The sequence below is a fragment of the Canis lupus genome, chromosome 2, assembly GCF_011100685.1.
Source record: "Canis lupus familiaris isolate Mischka breed German Shepherd chromosome 2, alternate assembly UU_Cfam_GSD_1.0, whole genome shotgun sequence".
Lineage (NCBI taxonomy): Eukaryota > Metazoa > Chordata > Mammalia > Carnivora > Canidae > Canis > Canis lupus.
The window spans coordinates 43736571-43760259 of NC_049223.1; the positions used below are offsets into that span (position 1 = coordinate 43736571).

Here is a 23689-nt window from a genome sequence, read left to right on the forward strand (position 1 = left end):
GTGAATTTGGAAAGCAGCAGTTGGCCTCAGATTCAATTGTCTTGACTTATTTTTAATCAAAAATGAAAACGCCTCTTAGTTAAATATGATTAGCAAAAACAAACAAAATAATATAGGCAAACAAAGCCCGTTTTTTTTTTCTTTTTCTTTTTTTTTTTTTATCAGAGCTGTATATTTGGGAATCAGAAGTAAATAAAAGCAAACGAAAAATGGTTGTGATTTCATAAGTCTCTCATGCAGCCAGAATTTAAATAATACTAAATTCGTTGGCATGCTTTTTCAGTGCATCCTCAGAATTTGTTTTTAACCCCTCTTCTTTTTGAGTAGGCCTTGGGGTGGGGATTGTTTGTTTTAAGCCTGATCCAAATTCAGCCTTCCAACTTTTCTCCTTAACTCTTAGTGCCTGACTATCCTCCCACCTCCCCCTCTTTCTTTGTCCCCTCTTCCTCCTCCTCCTCTTCCTCTTTATTCTGCATATTTCTTTCTCTCTGTGAGATGGCTGTCTTCCTAGCTGCATGCACAATGCAGTTTTATTGCTTTTTGCTGGCAACAAGAGTTATCATGTGTAGATATGGGCATTATGAATATGAATTTTATATGGGCTTTTAACTGACTTAAAGAAGACAGTGCAAATAGCTGGTGTAGCTGGCATGCTTGACTAGAGCATCAATATTATCCACCACTTATCAGGCTTTTGTTGTATATAAATCACTGTGTTAGGTAGATGGGATGTTTCAAAATATTCAAGATGTTGAGTACTTGCAAAGGTGTATCACAAAGGATGCAAACCATGGTTCTCCTCACTGGAGTGATTAGGAGAGGAAGTCTTGATGTAGGAGTGGTATTCACTTGTATCTTGAAGGGCGTATAGGCCTCGAGAGGTGGAGAGGAGGAGGAAGGCTATTCCAGGCAGAGGGAATGCAGAAAGTCATGAAGGTTGAGGATCCAGAGGTGGACTGGGGGACAGAGAACAGACACACTAAACCACAGCAGAATCAGAGTTAGGAGCTGGGAAGTTGAGTAGAGAATAGTGAGTTGGGAAAGGAGAGACTTGAGGGGCAGCAGTACAGAGAATTTCTGGGAAAAGGAGACTCTAATTTAAATTAGAGATCAAAGATTCAGGGAGAATGGAGCCAGTAGATTAGAAAATTGGGCAGAGGTGGAATTAAAAGATAGCCTTACATTAAAGGCAGGATTCGGAAGGGGATGAAGGGCTATCTTCCCTTCCTGATCTCAGACATCGGTCTCCTCCTCTTCCCACCTTCAGGTTGGTAGTGATTCCAAGGTCTCTTGAGGACAGTTTAACCTAGTGATTAAGCACATGGATTTTGTTAATCCTGGGTCTACCAATAATGGCTCCTTGACCTGCAGCAAATTGACCTCTCTGTGCTTCACTTGCTCATCAGCAAAATGGGAGAAAATAGTATCACCACCAGGGTTGTTGAGAACATGAAGAGTCAAAGCATACGAAGTGCTCAGGCACTCCCTGGGCATTGATTGTTATGACTGAAGCTCTCCTTTGCTGCAATTTCTCCTGGAAACTGGACTTTGGAGGTGTGGCACACACCCTACTCCGGGATGCTCTGCTCTGTTGTGTTCGTTTCTAGGTAACATTAAAAGAAAGTATGTTGGTTAGAGTTTGGCTGAAATATGGTGACACCGTGAACAGCTTGTAAGGCCACTAGTGGACTGAGAAAGTATCACTTATTTTCTGTCGGCAGAATGCTGAACCTCTTGTCTACAGTTCTAAGGGTAAAGGAAATTAGATTCAGTGACTGAGAGTACTAGGTGCTTTCTGATACCTCAGCTCATTTAGTCCTTATCATTCCCCCATGAGAAAGGAATCATTATTCTCACTTTGCAGACAGGGACACAAATTGAGAACCATTAGGCTACATGTCTCCAGGCAAATAGTTAGTTAGTGACTCCTGAACGACATCTTCTGTGATGAAAACATTAAAAACTTTGCTTCGTCCCCCTCCCTCCAAGAAAACCAGGGATTTTTCTCTTGAAATACTAGAGGACCTGGGTGATTGTTCAGCATGTGTTCCTAACCTTCCCCCTCATGATTATGGTTCCTGAACCTCTACTGATCACAGCAAGTGGCAGATGTGAAATGTCCTTGGGGTAGTGGCAAACCACTCCGAACAACTTAGACTGTGTGTTCATAAATTAAGGGCATAGATGTCAACACTGTCATCCGATGCCTATGGGATGGAGAAACCAGATTTCCTCAGGAGGTAAACTGGAGTGTGAGGGTACAGTTTGTGAAACTGCACAAATGAGCCAGATTCTTCTGAGGACTAGTTTATCCTGAAGATTTTTTTAAGAGCAAGGAAAAGTTTTTTGGTACACTAGTTAGTGCTCAATTTAGATGGGGAAAATAGGCTGCCCTGCCTGCACCCTCACCCTTTGGTAGTTTGGGCTCCCAATTGGGCACCAGCCTTGGAGGATCCTTTGTTGATTCTTTATTAGCTGTCAGGGAACTACTTCCTGCCTGCCTGTCACTGGCATATATGTGGGGGAGAGAGAGGATCTGGGTGTCTGCGGCTACCCTTCTGGGGATTCATGTCACATTTGTCTGAGTAGAGAGTGAAGAAGCTCACGGTCCCATCTGCAATTTAGCTCTGGGGTTTGCCCCCCTGCCATCCACCTTCCTGTAGAGAAGGGCGGGGGTGAACCCAGTTAGAGTGTGATTCTGGGAAGGTGGTGTCTGGTGGTGTCCTTCCCTCAGTCCTCAAAGTTAGTCATTGGTAATGTCCTTTTATACATGGAGTCAGCCTTAAAGCCAATGTGTAAGGCACCTAAGTATCACTGTATGCTGTAAAACTCTGGCCAGCTACTCCCTGTTCAAGCTCATAAGCTGAAGAGTTTTCCCTAAAATGTCTGTTCTTAGGTTTTGACAGGAATTTTTAGTCAAGGCAAGGTAATTTTTCTTTCTTTCTTTCTTTCTTTCTTTCTTTCTTTCTTTCTTTCTTTCTTTCTTTCTTTTTCTTTCTTTCTTTTCTTTCTTCTTTCTTTCTTTCTTTCTTTCTTTCTTTCTTTCTTTCTTTCTTCTTTCTTTCTTTTCTTTCTTCTTCTTTTCTTTTTTGGAAAGTGAGAGGGAGAGTGAGGCAGGGCTTAATCTCATGACCAGATGTTCTGCTCCTGTTACATGAGAACATTGACCATTCCAAGTATCTTCCTCATCCTCCTTCTAACTGCATTTCTAAATTAAAAACATCTTTTCCATGAAACATATTTTATTCATTTTAAAAATTCAATTTGATCAAAAAGTTTCCTGATATATCCTCAATAAAAGTCTACCTTGGATCAGATGGACTATTTTTTAAAAAATAAATAAAATATATATTAATCAATAATTTAAGTGTAAACATCTTTTGCAAAAGAAAATATTAGGGATGATGGGATCCCTGGGTGGCGCAGCGGTTTGGCGCCTGCCTTTGGCCCAGGGCGCGATCCTGGAGACCCGAGATCGAATCCCACATCAGGCTCCCGGTGCATGGAGCCTGCTTCTCCCTCTGCCTGTGTCTCTGCCTCTCTCTCTCTCTCTGTATGACTATCATAAATAAATAATAATAATAAAAAAAGAAAATATTAGGGATGCTCTGAAATGCAGTGTCATACTTCCCTCACGCTCTTTGTGGCAAAAAGAGAAAAAAAAAAAAAAAAAAAAAGACACAAGATCTTGACCCGAGTAGAAATTAGGAGTTGGGCCAACTGAGCCACTCAGGTGCCCCAGGTCAAGGTGATTTTTAATTCCAAAATGTGTTTATTTGAATGGAAAACATATGTCCAAAGAAAAATAAAGAGCTACCAAAAGGCATCATGTGAATGCTGTGTTTTCTACTCACCCATTGCTCAGTCCATTAATTTCCCACTTGTGAGGTCATAGCTTCTTTTACTTAGTAATATGCATTTAAGGATCCTCCATGTCTTTTCATGGCTTGGTAGTTCAGTTCTTTTTAGTGATGAATATTCCGTTGTCTGAATGTACCACAGTTTATCTGTCATTCACCTACCGATGGGAATCTCGGTTGCTTCCAATTTTGGCAATTACGAATAAAACTGCTATAAGCACTTTTGTGTAGGTTTCATGTGGATAAAAGTTTTCAACTCACTTGGGTAAATACCAGTGAGTACAATTGCTGGATCATGTAGTAAGAGTTAGTTTTGTTAGAAACTGCCAAACTGTCTTTCAAAATGACTGTACCATTTTGCATTCTCACCAGCAATAATTGAGAATTCTTGCCAGCATTTGGTATTGTTATTATTTTAAATTTTGGCAATTCAGGTAAGTGTATGGTGGTATTTCGTGGTTTTAATTTACATTCCCTTGATGACATACAATGTAGAGAATCTTTTCCTATGTATGTGCCACATGAATATCTACTTTGATGAGGTATGTCTTAAGGTATTTGACCCAGTTTTAAATTGGGTTATTTTCTTAATTTTGAGTTTTAAGAATTCTTTTTTCTTTTTTTTTTCCTTTTTAAAAATTTGAATTCTATTAGTCAATGTATAGTAGTACGTCATTAATTCAGTTTTAAGAATTCTTTGTGTATTTTGAATAATAGTCCTTTGGCCGATGTGTCTTTTGTATGTCTGTAATCCTGTGTTATATATTTAAGTCTGTGATCCATTTTGAGTTTGTTTTTGTGATGAGTGTAAAGTCTGTGTCTAAATTTATTTTTTTCTCCTGTTGATGTCCAGTTGTTCCATCATCATTTGTTGAAAAGATATTATGCTGAGTGAAGTAAGTCAGTCGGAGAAGGACAAACATTATATGTTCTCATTCATTTGGGGAATATAAATAATAGTGAAAGGGAATATAAGGGAAGGGAGAAGAAATGTGTGGGAAATATCAGAAAGGGAGACAGAACGTAAAGACTCCTAACTCTGGGAAACGAACTAGGGGTGGTAGAAGGGGAGGAGGGCGGGGGGTGGGAGTGAATGGGTGACGGGCACTGGGGGTTATTCTGTATGTTACTAAATTGAACACCAATAAAAAATTAAAAAAAAAAAGAAAAGATAATCTTTCCTCCATTGTATTACCTTTGCTCTTTTGTTAAAGATGAGTTGACTGTATTTATCTGTGTGTATATATGTATGTGTATATATTTGATATAAATATATAGTTTTATAAAACTAAATATATATAGTTTTTCCAGTATGGTTCCTGAGTTTTGTGTCCTATAAAAAAAAAAAAAGATCTTATGGGGGTACCTAGGTGGTTCAGTTGGTTAAATGATTTCTGCTCATGCCATGATCTAAGGTCATGAAATTGAGCCCTACATTAGGCTCCTCATTCAGCAGGGAGTCTGCTAGGGATCCTTTCTCTCCCTCTCCTACCACCCCTCCCACCCTGTGCTTAGGCTCTCTCTCTCTCAAATAAATAAATAAATGTTACAAAAAAGATCTTTTAGTTATTTTATGGTGTCATGTTTTCATATTTTTGAATTGAGTGGTATTAGGCATGGTTTTGGATTGATTGGCAGTTTGAGAAATCATTTTTCAGTTGTGCATTTGTAAAGAATTCATCAAACTTAAGTCCTTCTGAGAATGTATACTTTTTTTTTTAAGATTTTATTTATTTATTCATGAGAGACACAGAGAGAAAGAGAGAAGAACAGACATAGGCAGAGGGAGAAGCAGGCTCCTATGCAGGGAGCCTGACGTGGGACTCGATCCCAGGTCTCCAGGATCACACCCTGGACTGAAGGCGGCGCTAAACCTCTGAGCCTCCTGGGCTGCCCTGAGAATGTATACTTTATTAATCTGTTTCTCTTCCTATGCCTATGGTTTTCATTTAGTGGAAAATAATATTTTGTTAGAGCCATCCAAACATGAAATTGGCTACTTCTTGAGTTCATCTCTGTCCCTGAAAATGTTCAAATTGATACTGTCTCATGAATACTGGAAAGGGACTCTTTCCTACACTGGTCGGGACAAAATGTAGAGCAGCAAAATATAGGGCCGTGTACTTAATTTTATTTATTTATTTATTTATTTATTTATTTATTTATTTATTAATTTTATATTTTCACGTAACCATACTTAGGAAAGTAAAAAGAAGTAAGGTAAATTTAATTGAAAAAATATTCTATTTGACTCAACGTATCCAAAATACTATTTCAACACATAATCAAAACAAACTATTAATAAGATATTTTATATTCTTTTTGCATCTTGAGTCTTTAAAATCCATGATGCACTTTGGACTAGCCACATTTCAAATGCACTGTAGTCACAAGTAACCTGTGGCTACTGGCTAGCACATTGGATATCAGAGGTGTAGATATAGGACCCATTCCAGTGGTGAGTCTTGTTTCTAAAGTCATTCCTAGGATATCCCAGTAAATGGGTCAAGACCATTTATAATATGGCCAAGTGTGGATGAGTGGAGATTGCTCAGGGCTGAAGAAAGGAGACCTGAGCTCTCTTCTTGATACCTTACCAATTAGCAGAGCATGGACTTTGCTCTACTTCTCTATTTCCTTTTTTTTCATTTTTATGATGCAAGTCCTGATATTTATTTTACTCATCTTGCAGAACTGTTGTGAGGCTCAAAAGAGATAAAAGGTGTGAAGGTGCTCTAACGAGTCGAAAGCACATTAATCGTGATGTCATTGCTTAAGCGGGCAACCACTCAGTGGTGGCTCTGTTCCCAGTTCTGCCACAGGCTTGTCGAACAGCCTTAATCTCTTTTATGACTCAGTTTTTCCAACTGTTAAGCAGAATATGTTCGAAAATCCTTTGAAGTGAATGATATAATGGTAATAGACAAAATAAATTGTAATGGTGTAGTTTCTGGGTGGCCCATCACAATTCCTCATCCTCCAAACATTTCATACTATAAGTGAAACATGTAAAGAGTAGACATTCAAGTATAGATGTCAGATTGAACAAACTCTGGATTATGGGCTGCTTTGCTTCAAATTCCAGCTTTGCCCTATGCTAATTGTGTGACATAGTTTCCATACCTGTGAACTGGGGATCTTAATAGTACTTCCATCATAAATACTCTATGAAGTCTAAAGAACCAATTCACATGAGCCTGGAACATAGTAAGCCTCAGTAAGTACATACTATTATCAATGTTATAGATACTGCCGAGAGATCGTACTTTATAGTCTGCTAGTTTCTTGTGGCTGCTGTAACAACTTACTGCAAACTTGATGGCTTACAACAACAAATATCTGTTCTCTTACGGTTGTGAATGTTAGAACTCCAGAATCCATATCATTGGACTAAAACTAAGGATTGGCTGGGCTGTGCTCCCTTGGGAGACTTTCAGGGAGAATCCATTTCTTTCCCCCTTTTTTTTAGCTTCTAGAGCTCCATTTTTGTATTATTTGTTTTTCAGCCCCTTCTGTCGTCAAAACTGTCAGTGTAGCGTCTTCAAATTTTAAGGACTGGTCTGTGCTGGGCCTAGGATTAGCATCAGACAGAAAGGTACTGCAGTCATACCTTGTACTTTAGGGTTAATGCTACCAGGGGAGAAATGCTTTTGAGTCGTGTTTCTAAGATGGTCTCAAGAATGAAAATGCTACCTTCGTGCACTACTGCTACAGATACCAGTGAAAAAGAGCTTTGTTGTTTATCTGCTTTCTAAAATCCGGTTGCTAGATGAGAGCAGTTCTATAGTGCTGCTCTGCCTCATGGAATAAAAATACTTTCAGACCACAGTAATTTCATGTTGGAGGAGAGGAGTAAACTGTTCTATTTAATCCTTCCTTTTGAAGTGAAGGCTTTCTGTCCAGTGTCTTTTTTTTGTATCTTCCTCAAGTGCTCATTGAGAGTGTCTGAGATAACACCTAATGTGATTGTTGACGGTGCTTCAAATATTTGAAGGTAGTCATGTTCTCACTAAATCTTATCTTTTTTTTAAAAAAAAATCTTATCTTTTATAGATTTAATAACTCTTGTTTATTTCAACTAACACCTTTGGCCACCTGCTTTATGCCAAGCAATAGGTTAAGGCTTAGTGTGGAGTAAGAAAGATGGAATAATAACAGGGGATACAGTAGGATCTGTCCTAATAGAGGGACTCACTGCATATTTGTAGGTGGATCAAGGAACATGTCACAGAATAGATGACTCTGGGGCTAGGTGTTGAAACATGAGTAGGAGTCTATAGAAGGACAAATAGAGTAAAGACATTTTAGATAGAGAAAAGCATAGAACATGGTGTTCAAACCCATACATGGAGAAGATAACAGGTTTTACTTCTGAGTATATTCTTCAAAAAGAGGTGCCTTTTCAATAATTTTAAAGTAACTTGTTGATATGATGGTAATGTAATGATAAGGCTTTGATGAAAAGACATTAGAGAAAACAAAGAGAAAATCTCACAACAAGACACGTAGAGAAGGTGTTTGTATGTTCTGTCTGCCAGGAAGCAGATGTCAAGATGTGGTTAGATAAGCAAGAAATTGCTTGGGAGAGAAGCAGAAGGAGCCAGGGAGGCCTTCAGATCATGATGCAGCTTTTCCACCTGTGAAGGACAGAGGGTAGGAAGGATGATTCAGCAGGAAGAGTCTCTTACTGCAGCACACTTTCAAGAAAGATTTGGCTAGCCTGATGGGGAGACCTCAAGACAAAGTTGTCCATTAGAGGAGAGCTGCATCCTTTCCAAATGAGTCTGCTTTAGAACCCTCACCCTGCTCAGACTGAGAGCAGCTCTCGGAGACTGTGGCCTCTGCATGAATGAGGTAGTGGATTTGGAGGAGCAGCACCAAGGGATCTAGTCACTTACATTCTCTGCAGCAGGAGATCCGAGTGGCACACTTTCATGATTTCATAGAGGGTTACACCTATGAGCAATGATTCAGGCCTTACCCATTTGGTTAGCACTTCACACTCTATCAGATTCTACATTTGATGTTAGAACTGGTTTACAGTTTTTTCTTTTCTTTTTCTTTTCTTTCTTTCTTTCTTTCTTTCTTTCTTTCTTTCTTTCTTTCTTTCTTTCTTTCTTCTTCTTTCTTTCTTTTTCTTTCTTTCTTTCTTCTTCTTTCTTTCTTTCTTTCTTTCTTTCTTTCTTTCTTTCTTTCTTTCTTTCTTTCTTCTTTCTTGATTTAATTATTTGAGAGAGAGAGAGAAAGAGCAGGGTGAGGGGCAGAAAGAAAAAGAAAGAGAGTCCTAATCAGACTGCACTGAGCATGGAGCATGATATCAAGCAGGCTCAATATCATGACCCTAAGATTGTGACCTGAGCTGAAACCAAGAGTTGGATGCCTAACCGACTTCGCCACCCAGGCATCCCCTGATTTGCAGTTCTAATCATATCCATGGAAAGTGCAAAGAGTTTGATATGTTTGAATTATAGAATACACATAAATGAGTGACAAGAAATAGGATTGACCATGGAGAAAAGCTTAATGGGCTTGGAAGCTATGCTAAGGAGTTTGGACTTTATCCTATAGACAAGGGGGTTTAAAGCAGAGGAGCAACTTTATATTTGATTTTTCATAAGATTATCTTGCTTATAGTGATAGAAGTGGATTGAAGTGACTCAAGGCAGAAACAAGGAGATCAGTTGGGAAGCTTTTGCAATAGTTCAAGCAATGGATGTAGAAAGTAAGTCAGGGTGGATGGAGAGAAATGAGTGAATTTATTATAAAAATTGACAGGATTGAGGAATCAATTGTCAATAGTGGCATGGGTGGTTCAGAGGTGATATTTAGGTTTCTAAGTTGGAAAGGGGGATGAATAGATTGTGTTATTAACCAATATAGTACACACTGGAAGAGAAACAGATGGGGTGAGAGGAGAGAAGTAAGTTTTAGACACATTGAATTACAGGTCCTACCAACTGTGTTTCCTGATATGGTTTCTAGACTCTTTAAGTGATAGTGGTTGTTCTCCTCTTGGATACACTCCAATGTATATCTCAAATGTGTTGTGGATCACAATAAATCCAGTCCTGGATGTGATCAGAGCTCAAGGGAATGACAGCTACATTTTCTTTTAATGCAGCCTAAGACTGCATTAGCTCTTTTGGCAGCAGGCTCAGGCTGGGGGGCTTATTTTGAGGTTGTCATCCACTTAAGCCTTGAAGTGTTTTTCACATGAACTGTTTTCAAGACAACAGTTTCTTTTTCTTTTCCTTTGTTTTAAATTTTATTTTATTGAAGTATAATTAATGTTATATTAGTTTTAGGTGTACAACATATTAATTCAACAGTTCTACATGTTACTCAGTACTTACCATAAGTGTAGTTGCCATCTGTCAGCATACAAAGCTATTACAGTATTGTTGACTATATTCCCTATGCTATACTTTTCATCTCCATGACAACAACCAGACTCTTAAATACAGAGAACAGACTGATGGTTACCAGAGGGGAGGTTAGGTGGGGGTGGGGGGATGGGTGAAATAAATAAAGAGGATTAAGAGGTACAAACTTCCAGTTATCAAATAAATAGTTCAGGGCTATTCTTTATTTTGCACTTTTTTTTTTTTAAAGTTAGGTACAATATTTTTCATTTGTCTCATTAAGTTTTATGTTGTGAGCTTGGATACATTATTATTTAGCCTTTTAACAATTATTTTAAAATGTTGATTCTCTTGGTCTTTCTATTTGTTTTACCTCCAAACTTTGTGATATCTTTGTATTTATTCTAACCATTAATAGAAGCAGAACAGGACTCATAGAGAGCTTCATACCACTTAAGACCTCTTTCTTATTTGACAGACCTCTACTGGTCAACTGTCTTTGGGAATATCTATTTAACTAACCACATTTATCTGTTATGATTTTAAGAATGTTAAGATAGACATTGCCAATGCATTGTTGAACTCAGATGTTCCTTGTCTCCAGAATTTCCTTGGGCTGCTATTTTAGTGGCCCCATCAGAAGGCCTGACTTGTCTGTAATAAGCCTGAGGTAGTACTCAGTACTTACTGCTTTCTTTGTTAAGTTCAGAAACCATCTGTTTAGACATGTACTTCCTGGGGTTTAATGTCAGACCATGAGGATGTCATTTTCATAATCTTCTTTTGTCTGTTTCTGAAAATAAGAACTTTTGACCTTTTCAAGTCTTTTGACTGTTACCTCAGTCTGCTATACTTCCCCTGTCCCTGGGTTAGTGTCTTAGTTGTCATTCAGGCAGGTTCCTTTGGGATTCAGCATAATATAGTGATGAAGAATGCAGTTAACCTGCTCAGACAGGAATCCTGGCTGTGAAGCTTTGGCAGCTTATTTACCCCTCTTAACTCTGGTTCCTTATCTGTGAAATATGGCTGCTAATAGTACCTATCAGATTAAGTTGTTATGAAGATTGAAGAGGTAAAGGACTTAGAGCAGTGCTTGCCATGTAGTGGGTACTCAGTAAATTTAGCTTTGTTATTACTTAGGATGTCATCAGTTTGGATCTGATACCCTTCTTCTCTTAACTATTTCTTCACCCTGTCTTCTCTCTGATTCCTTGTCAACCATGGTATTCTCTTCTTTAGAGTGTGAAGACTATTCTTTTTGATAAAGAAAATGAAGTTTTAACTGTGGAGATAAACCAATGGAATGCAGATTTTAATCAAATAACTTGGTTTTCTCTTTGCTTCTATGGTGCAAAATGATTTATTGACCTATTTTCTTTCATTAGAATAGCTTTTTACTTGAATATATTTTGGAATTAAAATCTCTCCTTTTGTTTTTGTCTGTTGGGAATTTTTTAGGTTTGCACAAGTTGTACAACTCTGGGAGACATTACTGAGTGCCCAGGAGCATGTATAAATGGGAGTGTCTGTTCCCACATCTCTAAAATGAGGACCCTGGAAGATTTTAATATGTAACAAGTCTATAGATTGGTTGGCATTCCACTCTAAGGTATGGGGAAAAGTTTAGCCACAGGGAGAAAAATAGCAGGGCTTGAGAAACTGGAAGTTTTTTCATAAAGTCTGGGAGTATCCTGACATTAAAGGCTTCTTACTTCCCATAGCACCTCTTTCAAGTAGAATCAATAATACTGTGGTTGCTTCTGTAAACTGATTTGAAACAATTGATTCTGTGGAGCTCAGAATTAGATTCTTTGAGTTCTCAGTATGTGAAACCATTCTGTGTGAGATCTCTGTAAAACCACCTATTCTAAGCAAAATTGTTTCCATTTTGTGAAAAAACAAATGGTTTTGTCCATGAATAAGACAGTCAATTTTTTTGTGTCTAAGCCTTATGGAAGGGATAAGCTTGTCAAATTAAAACCTGACTGGACAATAGTTAAAGCAGTAAAAATAGATTTTATTCATGACTATTGCAATAAGTGAAAAGGGATCTCAGAATAGGTCTCTCTATTTGGGCTCAATTCCAAATATAAATCCCTTGGGCAAATGGGGATTTATAGCCAAGGAGCACAGTAGGTTGGTGGATGGAAAATTTCTAGGAGAAAACACCAGGAATAAGGCAGGAGTTCTGTTAAACTGACTTAGCATTATTCTTGCTGAAGAATAGATGACAAAGGTAGAGGATGAGGAATTTAGTCAGAGATTGAGAGTGGAGATTCTAAGTGGATTTAGCAGCATTCTTGCTAAAATTGGGCTTTCGAATACATGCTCAGGGATGGGGCCCCCTTGAAAAAGGTGGCCCAGAGAAGCCTGACTAAAATTTGGTCAAGGGGCTGGGGGGCATTGCATCAAGCTCTGTAAGAATACTCTATTGTCTCAAGACAGTTTTGATGAATTATTCCTTTTCCCATTCCCTTTAATTGCATTCAATTTAGGGCTTGTGGAATCTGATCACAATGGAGGAAAGCTGGCTAGGGAGGATTCTTTAATTGGTGAACCATTCATGAGATGAGCTAAGGATTTCTTTCTTTTCTTTCTTTCTTTCTTTCTTTCTTTCTTTCTTTCTTTCTTTCTTTCTTTCTTTCTTTCCTTTCTTTCTCTCTCTCTCTCTCTCTCTCTCTTTTTGGATGAGAGACCCCATCCTCCTTCTTCCTGCATGATTTTTGTGGCTGCTGCTTTGAACAAAAGCTCAGGAGAAATCCTTGGAAAATTAGACTTTTAGGTCTAAACTGAACTACCAAGGTTCAAGGTAAGATAAGAGACATTAGAAGGAAAACTTATGGAGACTTAAAATCTTTCCTGTTTTCACATGGAGGCTTGATTTCAAGAAGGATATCAAATACTTTTTCTTTTGGAGAAATAAAGAAGTGGTACTTTTAAAAAATCTCTTCCTAAGACTTATTCAAGGGCCTCAAGAGAAGTGGAATGCAACAGGTACAGTAACAGTTTGTTTAGCTAAGTATGCAGGTCCATTTTCTTACTTCCACACTCTGTACTGCAATGGTTAGACCCCTTTCCCCCAACCCCCCAGCTAGGTATATTATTAGTGCTTCTTCAGAACCCAGACAGCAACTCTTCCCCATGCTGCTTTATGTAACTGGAATTATAAAACTCTTTGAAATGTATCATTTTGGCCAAACCCACCTCTGCTCAGTGGAATCCCACAGACACCTTTTTGCTCTCTCCTTTTAGTTCTCTAGAGGAATCATCATGGTGGCGTTCATTAAAAATGGGTTTTTGTCATTTCTAGGCTTGGATGGGAGCCAGCTATTGCCTGGAAAACCTTTGAACTACAAAGAGCTTAAGCAGCTGTTGGAGCTGTTCCTAGAAAATTTGAAAATGAACTTCTATTTCATAGTATCTGAAAATAATGTGTGTGTGTATGTGTGTATGTTTATTAATCTGACATTTTTTGTTTTAATTTGAATGGAAAGGGAACTTTTAGAAGGAGAAAGAGCAGCTTCTTTTCCCAACCTCCACCCTGCTCATTTTTTAGTTCCTTAAAAAATCCAGAGAACTCTGGCTTGTGTGTCTTTGTGTCTGGTCCTCAGATACGTGGTGGTAAAAGAGAACAGCCCTGTTTGCTGTTGAGGAGGAAGTGAGGGTTAGGGAACTTGAGAGGCACTTCCCCTTGGTTCTCTAGAGCCTCCTGAACAATTGTCTGGCTCCTCAGTTCTTATTTATAAGGCTAAATGGCAAAATACATGGAGTGAATTTTTCCATTTGTTTAAGAACTGATTAATAAAATACCACCAGACAGCTCATTTTTCTCCTGAACTTCTCTGCATGGAAAGTACTGATCTAAGTCTACTCTTCTTTTTTCCTTAACCCATAAGAAATGTCAAATAAAATGGATAAATAACAATGATTCATATCCATTATGCATTACTATTGAGTTAGAGTTAAAACTTGGGGGCTTATTTATTTTAGAGTCTGAAGTAGATCATTTATCATTCTCTACTAACCCTTTTCATAGTAATCTCAGTAGGCCTCTGTATATTACACACCAGTGGGGTATGTAGTTCAGCAAGTCAGAGAAAATCACATATGCAGATGTCATTGTGGATTGTCTAATCAAGATGTTTAAATGGCAAACATCCAGGCAAAAAAGCAAAAACTAACCAGATAAATTAAGAAAAAAACCAACTCCTCAATCCAGAGAATAATAAATGATTAATGCACAGTGTACTTAGGCAAAAGACTGTTCCAGTTTTAGATTTGACTTTGGTCTTTTATTATCCTTCTTCTGCTTCTTTTATCTTACAAAAGCTATTCTCAGACCATCAAATAACCTGGTCACTGGATTTCATGGCCCATCCTTGAGTATAGTCTTCCATGAACACCTTTATAGAAGATGGGTGTCATTTAATTGACTCTCATGGAGCCAGACTGTTAAACAGGGGTCAGTTCAGTATGATCCCATAGCCTGGTACATGCATCAAGATAGTGGCTCTAAAGTTGGATGCCTTCAGTCAGGTTCAGGTAGTCCTCAATAAGCTCTGGACATCAGAGAGATGTCAGCTGTATTTAAAAGTTAACATTAATTCATTTTTATATATTAAAGATACAGTATTTAAATGCACATTTATGTAAATACATGAATACTCTTCCATATAGTGAGTTAAACTCCTAATATATAGATATAATTTACAGATATAGATATAATTTACAGCCAATAGTTTTTAAACCATGTTTCATTGAGCCTATGGACTCCACAGAAGGGCCCCAAGGGAGCCACTTTATGGGCTGGAGGAGACCTTGAGAAGGTGAGCTTCTAGGCATTTCTACCACAGCTGATCTATACCCTCTTTTATTTGTTTCTACTGGGGGTGTGATGAAGTTAGGTTGAAAGAGTTCTCTAGATCAAATTGTAAGAAACTGCAAAGATTTAAAAAGTCATTCTGATGTGAGCTACCAATTTGTTCCACCGAGGATATTGATGAAGATTTTTGTGTCAAGATGGTTATGGTAAAGATCCTTTTTTGACCCTGGTCTTGCTACTCTTTATCTCTTTTTCCATGACCTTCTCTGTTGCTATCTCACACTTCTGTTGTGCAAATATTTTATTCTGTAGAAACTTTTGAATACCTGAAGCAACTCTCTGTCTACATACTTTGTAAAACCACCCAACTCCTTTACCCAGAATGTTTCTAATAGAAATAGATGATAATCAGACTCCCAACCTTGTGGTAATGCCTTAATTGGGATATTTACAGCTTTCTGTTTACTTCTAGTATTATCATCTTTTGTTCAGACTGTATTTACTTACGTTCTTGATTATAAAAATACTAAATAGCAATTGTGAAAAAGTTGGAAGTATAGAAAGCATAATAGACTGTCTGTAGAATATACCTTGATGTTACCTCTTCGGTCCTATTGATGTTACTTTGACTCTGAAGAACATTTCTCTTCACTTACTGAATTTACTTCTCAAATTCTCTTTCTTGATTGTTGCCTGAACCACATTATTATTTTTTTTACATAATTATCCTTTTTCTTTGAAGTTTTAGATCAGACATGAAGTTCTCCCATGTATGAGTTGATCCTCTTGTTAGCTCTGGTTTATATTATTTTTTTACTTGTCTATGATTAACCTCTTCAATACTTTGGCTCTAGTCAAGGAAGTGACTTTTCTTTTAAATCTCCACTCATCCCTCATTCCCTTGAATAGTGTGCACTCTCTTCTGGATGTTTTGATTAGTCTTTTATCCCTCACTTGACAAATCACTTCACTCTCACTTTTCAAATGTCTTTTGAGAGTTTTTTTATTAAAAGTACTGCTGAAAAGGGTGCCTTGCTCGCTCAGTTAGTTACGCATCTGCCTTTGGCTTTCAAGGTCCTGGGATAGAGCCCCACATGAGCCCTGCTCATCGGGGAGTCTGCTTCTACCTCTCCCTCCCCTGCCCCCCTTGCTCATGCTGTCTCTCTCTCTCTCTCAAATAAATAAATAAAATCTTAAAAGTAGTGCTGAAAAATGTTTTTTCCCTTTCTAATTTAATTTGTGGTTTTTGTTTCATATACTTTGCTTCCTAAATGTTTTGAGGTCCATTAAGACAAACAAACAAAACAACAATTTGCATGAAATTGCAGAAGGGTTTATGGGTAGACTGGAGACTAGGTTCTTACAAGTCCAAATTTTAGTTCTATGATCTCTCTTCAATGATGGTGTCTCTCATTACTCTCTTAATAGAAAGCTAATAAGATCCGAGGATGAAATTTTCATTAATCCTAAATAGTACTGACTCATAAACATTCAGATAATTCATTATGGTTTCATTTCAGAAGAGAGTAGAATAAAGTGGTCAGAATGAAGAGTGGACTGCCTCATTTCTCATGAAATGTACTCTTTTCACTTATCTGAGTGTTTTCCATTCTTTGGGAATATACAAATGATGAAATATTTTCAACTTTTTTGGCATCTTAAGAGTTAGGACTTCCTTGATCCCTCCTTTTAAAACAGAAACTCACCATCACCCTGGCCATTCAGACAACAGTTTTTACAGACAAAAGTTCTTTCATGGCATTTTTTACATTTTGCTTTTTTATTTGTTTATTCTTGGGTCTTCTCCAACCCACATACCTCCTTACCTGAATTTAAGCACCATAGGCCAGGGTTATTTGTTCATTGCTCTGTCCCATTCCCCTTCCTCTCCATTCCCTCAGACAGTGGCCAAGCTTATAGTGGTTACCCCTAAGGATTTGGTGGGGAAAAAATCAGCAAATGAATTGGTTAAGCCTCAGAATAAAATGAAGCGGTAAAATAATATTGTTATTACCACTTAACAAATGGAAGAATCAGTTTACCTCAGCTTTTTGGCAAAAGTCTCAGGACTCAGTCTCCTTTTCCTCCTGTAAGCAGCTAAGTTTTGCAACTGATGAAAAGATTCAGTGACATACCTAATTCATGGAAATACCATGAAGTTCATTTTACAACTCCAACTCTAGATACGGATGTTTGATAAAAACACTACTTAGGACTACTGTATATGTAAATTTGGTCAGGTTCTTTAGCCAAATGACAACTATGAGCAAATAGAACACATACCCCGTACTTTAGAGCAGTGTCTGATAGCTGCATCAGACCTAACCAGCCTGTCAGCACTTACACTGGTCTACTTGCTTTGAGATCGTTGGCAGCACTTGTCATGTCAAGAGCTTGGAAAATGAAGTGTCCCTATGGGAATAAACTGGTTAATTTGCTTTTGCTCCAGCTGGTTAGAAGCTCCATTACCTGCCAAGTTTGTGTGATGTGGTTGTCATTGTCCTTTTGCTCCATATCTACAGTCTGGCTGCACTATTGTGTGTAGAATATTACTATTAATAACCACAGTGAGTGTATTATTCTGAACCAGAATCATTTTTATTTTATCACAATAGGGATTTGCTTTTGTCCTGAAATGTTAGGTAGATCTTAATGCCAATCATCCCAGGGCTAACTTGTCTATACTGATCAAGATGTCTCATAAACCTCCACTTTGTCTTCTCACTTTTTTATTGGTTCTGGGGATGTTCTAGTTTAATTGTACAGTTTTAGTTTAAAAGCAATATTTGGTAAGTGAGAAGTATTATAGAAGAAAAAAAATCAACAAGAAGTATTAGAGAAGGAAGAAATCAATATTATAATGCCAATAATGAAAATTTTCTTTTTAATAATGAAACTTTTGCGTTGGAAGTATGTTGCCTATTCTGTGGAAGAAAAGAAGGATGTGACATATGACTATATATAGTAGCATTCACAGTTACTTCCTATTGGTGGCGAAATCTGGTAGGATTTCCTGTGTTAAACTGAGAAGAGTCAACAGAAAAAGATTATGAGGACTCTTGCTATTGTGTAAATTTCTAAGAATCAAGGGAATGAACATGTTTAGTCCCGGACTAATATTCAGAAGTAATAAGACTCACTAAAATTGTGCTAGGTCAGATAATGATGTATATCCCTTTTATGTTCTGGTACTTTGCCAACGTAGGTGTACACACAGGCCCATACTTTCATACTCCTCTTATGTCCAGATATTCACAAAATCCTCCCCATTACACATTTCCCAGATGCAGTTCCATTTCTCCCTCTTAGAATGAGTGAACCCTGAAAAACTGTGGTGGTGCATGGAGGGAAATGTACTGACATAGCTATAAGTTCTAGATCTCAGCTTTGGGTCCTGGCCTTTTTAATAAACTCACTGTGTGAGCCAATAAATTCTTAGCTTTAGTATTGTTATTATAAACTGAGTTGATAATCTTTGTTGTACCAACCTCACAAGGTTGCTGGAGAGTCAGATGAGATAGCATATGTAAAAACTGAGAATTATAGAGGATTGTGTACACAAAAATATCATGGTTGTTTGGAGTACCATAGTGCAGTCTGATCAATGAAGGACGGCAGAGAGAGGAAATTCATATTGCCTCTTAGGGGTTCAGGGCCACATTCAGGAATCCCAACAGTCGCTTTCCCTACCTTGGGAGATCCCTACTGAGGGAGCACACGTTATGAAACAATAGCCAAATGAGAAACTAAATACCATGTGTGATGGTTAATTTTATGTGTTGACTTGATTAGGTTAAGGATTTTGGTAAATATCATTTCTTTGTGTATTTGTGAGGCTGTCTCAGGAAGAGATTAGATTTTGAATCTGTAGATTGAGTAAAATACTGCCCTTACTAATGTGAGTGGGGATCATTCAATCCATTGAGGGCCTGAATAGGACACAAAGAGAGGAAGAGCAAATTTGTTTTCCACTTGTGCTGAGATATCAATTTTCTCCAGCTCTTGGACATTGGCTTTCCTGGTTCTCAGACTTTCAGACTCCAACTGAGAGTTATACTGTTGCTTCTCAGGCTTTCAGACTTGGACTGAATCATGCTCCCAGTTTTCCTGGTTCTCTAGATTGTAGATGGCAGGTTATGGGACTTCTTGACCTCCATAACTTTGTGAACCAATTCCTATGATAAATCTCCTCTTATATATGGCTCTTATTATATCCTATCCATTCCATTTCTCTGGAGAACCCTGGCTAAATTACCACTTTATTAATGTTTGATAAGCATCCAATAATTTCATTTTATAAAAGTTGTATTGGAAAACAGGTTAGGCTCTAGGCCTAAGGGAGGCTTCCTACTTCCCTTGAATATAAAGGCCCCCTATAGTTATAAACAGATAAGGAAGAAGGAAAGATGGGATAGAGGTGAAGTGAGGTGGAGAGAGAGAGTGAGCAGGTGAGCCAACTAGTTCTAACCATGAGGGAAAGAGTCCTAAAGCCTGGCCATGGTCAGCATAACACATGGAGGCAGGAAAACATGCAAGGGCCCCTGCTTTTTTGTTTGTTGTTGTCTGTCTTTATTTTATTTTGCTATTTTATTTAAATTCAGTTAATTAACATAAAATTTATTATTGATTTCAGAGGTAGAGGTCAGTGAGTGATTCATCAGTCTCATGTAATACCCAGTGCTCATTACATCCTTGCCTTCCTTAATGTCCATCACCCAGTTACCCTGTTCCCCTATCCACCTCCCCTCCAGTGACCTCAGTTTGTTTTCTATGATTAAGAGTCCCTTATGGTATGTCTCCCTCTCTTTCATCTTGTTTTATATTTTCCTCTCTTCTCCCATGATCCTCTGTTTGGCTTCTTAAATTCCACATATGAGTGAGATCATATGATAATTGTCTTTCTCTGACTGACTTATTTTGTTTAGCATAATAGCCTCTAGTTCCATCCATGTCATTGCAAATGGCAAGATTTCATTTTTTGATGGCTGAGTAGTATTCCATTGTATATACACCACATCTTCTTTATCCATTCATATGTTGATGGACATCTGAGGGCCCCTGCTTCTAAGACACAATCACTCCCTGTGCCTTGGTCTCAGATAGATTAGATGAATGATTTCTCCTCTCTCGGAGTTGGAGGTGAGGGATAGCACAGGCAGGGTTGGCAGAGGTATGGAAGTGTGTGACAAAGAAGCAGGATTTCCCTCGTTAGTTGTGTCTGCTCAAGGAAGAAGACCTATTCCACCACAAAGGTGCATAGGAAGGGAAGGAGAAAGAGCCATGTGATGATAAGGGGCTCATTACCATACACCAGAGGATATATCAGTTTATGACCCTAGCAGTTTGGTACCTCATCAGTGCCATAACCCTGGACTACCAGAGAAGAAAATCTAGGAAGAATGTGAAGATGGGTGTGTGTGTTCATGTGTGTAGGACAGTGTGTTTTCTTCCTCTTGCCTGAAGATGATGCATGAATGAAACTTTCCTAGTTGTTACTTAGGAATTATGTCCACTGTCTTGTGTTTTCATCTTATAAATAGATAGACTGCAGGTGCTACCCCTGTAGATATGGTGAGAGTGTCTTTCTCAGGGTCTATGACATGACTTAAGACAATGTGGATTTTTTCCTGTTCTTCTTTTTAAGTCCTCAGAGACAAATTGAAGAAATGAGACTAGAGACAATAAGGCGTCTTAAAAATGGAAAGATTATATGTTCAGTTTTGGTTTCTTCAAAGTTGGCTAATATTAGGTAATGTAGGCATCTCATTCATATAGATGGAAGGACAGAAATGACTGCATCCCATCAGTGAGTTCTTAATTTTTGCTTATTTTGGACTTTTTAAAAGGTTAAACATGTTAATTACCTCCAGATTGCAAATTTAGTTTTTTAAAACAAAATCTGAGGGGACTAAAATAGGATATGTTCTGTTTTCTATAGTAAATTTTGTTAAATGGAAAACCTTGTGAAACTTTCTGATGAAACAACATCTAATGCCTTTACACTATTGATTCCAAATGTTCTGTGGTGTCTCATGACTTCACAACTAATTCCATCCATTTTATGTAGACTATGCATAAAAGCTTCGAACCCTGGAAATGATTGAGGGTGCCACAAAGAGATTTAGACCAGCATCTTTTGAGAGAAATATAGGTCTTGAGCTCTGAAACTTTAATTCATTAATTTTTAAAAAAGTAACAGACAATACTGTTATTTATAGGGTAGCTTCAGCCCAGCTATCTTTATTTACTTAGAATCTTGGATGAGGCCCTGCACACAGTAGGTACTCAGTGAAAAAAGGACCCAGCCATCTGTTGATGACTTTGCATTGGCACCTCCCTTTTGTTCATCTTCCTGTATTTTTTTTTTAGAGGAATAAATTACACTAAAATTACTGCTACAGCCTAGCCACTTGGAAAAACTTTGGCTGTTCTTACTTTTCTCTAGTCTCCCAAAGCGTGAGTGAATTTAGATTCTAGTAGGTTAGTGGGAAGAATGGCAGAGGGCTATATTGTTTATGCAGTGTCAACAAAGTAAATGAAAAGTGGAAAACTTTAATGTGTGTGCATGAGTTTTGATAGTTCAAACAAGTATGGTTTTCTCTTGGACTAATTGTTTATATTTTGGTGTCATGTGGATTCTGTTGCTTTCTCAATATTGTCATTAACCACTTTTAAGAATTTATCATACTTTTATTGTGTTCTTAACTATCTAAATGTAATGTTAGTTCTTCTTTTAACAATTTCTCCTTTTTTTTTTTCATAGGAGATCATGAAATGACTATAATATATTTGCTTAATTGTCAAATATTCCTGGGACAGAGAATGTACTAATCAGTCAACCAGAATGTATTGGTTACTTCCATAGGGTTCAATTAGATGAGGCCTTGTGGGTGATAAAGCAAAGCATGGGATGTGGCCATCATTGATGAACCTGTGTGTCCTGAGTGGTTTGGGGAATAAGACTTGCTTTTTTCTAGGTTTGACCTTAGAAAGATTTTATAGTCTATTTGGAATGGATAAAGCTAATACACATGTAAGTCATTGATAAAAATACTCAATTATATGTAATTGTGCTAGTTGGGGCTTAGGCTAAGCTATTTTACCTAGTGTCTCAAAAGTGCAGTGACTCAAACAAGATAGGAGCCTATTTCTCTCCAGGATCACTTGCCCTTTCAACCAGTGCAGCTAGGCTCCTGGGGTCCAGGTTTCTCTTCTGATTGTTCTACCATGAATGAAGCTGGCTTATCCCTACATCCTCCACACTCCAGCTCATAGCAAGGCAGGAGAGAGAAAGTGGAGCATGAACAATATCTCCTAAGGAGAGAGAAAGTGGAGCATGAACAATATCTCCTAAGGAGAGAGAAAGTGGAGCATGAACAATATCTTCTGTAAGGTATTTTACAGAAAATAAAATGCTCTTATTTTAATTTTACAGTTGATTGGATTTTGAGAAATTTCTGTACCTTTTTAACCATCACCCTACTCAAAATACTGAACATTTTCATAACTCCCAAAGTTCTCTTGAGCTCTTTGTAGTAAAGAGCATCTACTCATGGTCCAGGACAAGCCACTGGTCTGCTGTACCATAGCTTAGTTTTGCCTGTTGTAGGGTTTCACATAAGTACTTTCAGGCTGGGATTAAGGTGATGCAAGGGAGATCCCAAGATGCAAACTGGAGCAGACACTCACTCTCAGTTTCATGTTAATGTAGGCCCTCCAATACACCTGGTAACATACTCTTTTGTATATATTTCTTTTGCTGAGCATCCTGTTTTTGAGTTTGTTTGTTTGTTTTTTTTTGCATATTCCAGTAGTCTGTTCCTGTTCTTGGGTAGTATTCTTTGTTATACTAGAATCTGTTCTTCTATTGATGGGCATTTGGGCTGTTTCCATTTTGGAACTTCTATGAATATACGACTATGGACAGTTGTATACCAGTGTTTTTGTGGATGTGTTCTCATTTTTCTTGGGAAAATGCTTAGGAGTGGAATTGTTGGATCATATGGTAAGTATGTATTGAACTTCCTGAGACTGCCAAACTATTTTCAAAAGTGCTTGTAATACTTTATATACTTAGCAGTGAATGAGAATTCAGTTGCTCTACAGCCTCACCAACACTTCTGATTATCAGCCTTTGTTTTAACAAGTTATTCTAGTAGCTATGCAGTGACATCTGCTGCTGTTCTAGTATTCATCCCTGATGGTTAATAATATTGGGTGTGATTTTGTGTGATGATTGGCCATTTGTGTATTTTTATGTGTGTGAAATATCTGTTAAAATCTTTTGCCCATTAAAAAATTGTGTTGTCTTCTTGAGTTCTTTTTATATTCTGGAATCAAGATCTATGTCAGATATAGGTACTGTATATATCTTCTCCAACATAGCTTGTCTTTTCATTTTCTTAATGGAATCTTTCAGAGAATTGTAGTTTATAATGTTGAAGAATTACAGTTCATTAATTTTTTTATGGCTCATGCTTTATGTGACCCTTTTAGTATTGTAGAATCTGTAGCAATATCCCCTGTGTCATTCCTGATAGTAGTAACTTGTGTTTTATCTTTGTTTCTACCCATCCTCTCCCTTTCTCTTTTCATAAATCTAACTAGAACTTTATAAGGTTTGTTAACATTTTTAAAGAGCTGGA

General features: G+C 37.7%; 2 long non-coding RNA genes across 3 annotated transcripts in view; one reads left to right on the top strand and one right to left on the bottom strand.

Moving 5' to 3' along the window:
* Positions 1–10264, bottom strand: part of LOC119870241 — a 33566-nt gene extending 23302 nt beyond the window's left edge. The window contains exons 1-3 of one of the 2 annotated variants that reach the window (XR_005355544.1): positions 10214–10264; positions 1183–1306; positions 657–956 (exon numbers count right to left, since the gene is read on the bottom strand). This is a non-coding gene — a long non-coding RNA (uncharacterized LOC119870241). Of the gene's footprint in view, positions 1–656; positions 957–1182; positions 1307–10213 lie in introns of those variants that run through there. The other variant, XR_005355545.1, reaches the window with a different exon arrangement.
* The window catches only part of LOC106557902, a 402448-nt gene that overhangs the window by 77602 nt on the left and 301157 nt on the right, over positions 1–23689 (top strand). The window lies entirely within an intron of this gene.